At 32.7% G+C, this 1,683-nt stretch overlaps 1 pseudogene; it reads left to right on the top strand.

Annotated features, from left to right (window-relative positions):
* The first annotated feature begins 258 nt into the window (after positions 1 to 258).
* On the top strand, positions 259 to 860 carry LOC100685934 (annotated as a pseudogene).
* Positions 861 to 1,683: the final 823 nt, after the last annotated feature.

Genomic DNA, 1,683 nt, shown 5'->3' with positions numbered 1-1,683 from the left:
TTTTAAAAATGTATTATGGTGTGTTTTATGTCCCAAAATGTGGTCTATTTTGGTGAAGTTCCATATAAGTTCTAGTAGAATGTGTATTCTGCTGTTGCTGGATGTAGTATTCTATAAATGTTGGGCTGGAGCTTGAGGCACGCAGGGCCGGTGATGGTGCAGACCCGGGACCCGGAGCAGCTCGGAGGCGGTGAATAATAGCTCTTCAAGTCTGAAAAAAACAAAACAAACAAACAAACAAACAAACAAAAATTGGCCTCCAATAAAACTACATTGCAAAAAATGGAAAAGAAACAGAATGGAAAGAGTAAAAAAGTAGAAGAGGCGGAGCCTGAAGAATTTGTCGTGGAAAAAGTATTGAACTGCCGTGTAGTGAATGGGAAGGAGTATTTCCTAAAGTGGAAGGGATTTACAGATGCCGACAATACTTGGAAACCTGAAGAAAATTTAGATTGTCCAGCGTTAATTGAAGCATTTCTTAATTCTCAAAAAGCTGGTAAAGAAAAAGATGGTACAAAAAGAAAATCTGTATCTGACAGCAAATCTGATGTTAGATAGCAAATCAAAGAAGAAAAGAGATGCTATGAGAAGCAGAGAGGTTGACTACAAATTTGGTTCTGGATGCAGCCAGAAGCGAAAGGCTGGTAAACCAAGAGGCTTTGCCAGAGGTCTTGACCCTGAACGAATAATTGGTGCCACAGACAGCAGTGGAGAATTAATGTTTCTCATGAAATGGAAAGATTCAGATGAGGCAGACTTGGTGCTGGCAAAAGAGGCAAATATGAAGTGACCTCAAATTGTAATTGTGTTTTATGAAGAGACTAACTTGGTATTCTTGTCCAGAAGATGAAGCTCAATAATTGTTGTATATATATATATATAATATATATATATATATATATATATTATATATATATATATATATATAATCTGGGTCTTTGTTTTTTTTATTTATTAGTGTGAAGAAATAACATTCTAATGAAAATCAAGTTTGATATGTTTGTTTTGAAGGGGGAGTTGTTAGGGTTTTTGCATTTGGTTACTTTGAACTAATTACTTTGAACAAATAGAAGCTTTCTGTAGTTGTTTCCTTTATTAGAAAAGAATATTTGAGACCATGGCATATTATCTCCCTGAAATTTTTTTAAGTTTTTAAACTGCTTTTCCGTATTCTATTGAGAAGTTTAAGCTATTTCCAAATTTTCTCTAGTACAGTCAATACTACAGTGGAAATCCTTGCACTTGCAACCTTATCTCATTAGGAATATGAATTTTCAATAGGAATAGGAGACTCTTATAAACAATGAATCTTTCCAAGAGTTTTGAAAAAGGTTTCCAATGGCCTTTGAATCTAAGAGAAACATAATTCAGGATGATTATGTTATCCAAGATTACCTAGATAATATCAATATAAGGATATGGATCTTTTCTGAAACTTAATCAATCAACATTATCCCCACTTCAGTAATGAAAAGTTATTACTTCATATGTTTCCATAAGAAGTTTGTACCTCAGTCAAATACAAATTATTAATGGACATTAGTTATGAAGAAAGATATTTAAAATAAAGTCATAACATCCTATTACTGAATAATGTCTAACAAAATGTCTGTTATATATCCAAAAATAATTAGGAGATCCAAATAATTTTAATTATATTAACTGTAGCAGGAAAAATTACTT

The sequence above is a fragment of the Canis lupus genome, chromosome 1, assembly GCF_011100685.1.
Source record: "Canis lupus familiaris isolate Mischka breed German Shepherd chromosome 1, alternate assembly UU_Cfam_GSD_1.0, whole genome shotgun sequence".
In the NCBI taxonomy this organism is placed as follows: Eukaryota; Metazoa; Chordata; class Mammalia; order Carnivora; family Canidae; genus Canis; species Canis lupus.
Note: the sequence above shows the minus strand (reverse complement) of the source record. Positions and strands in the feature narration are given on the sequence as shown.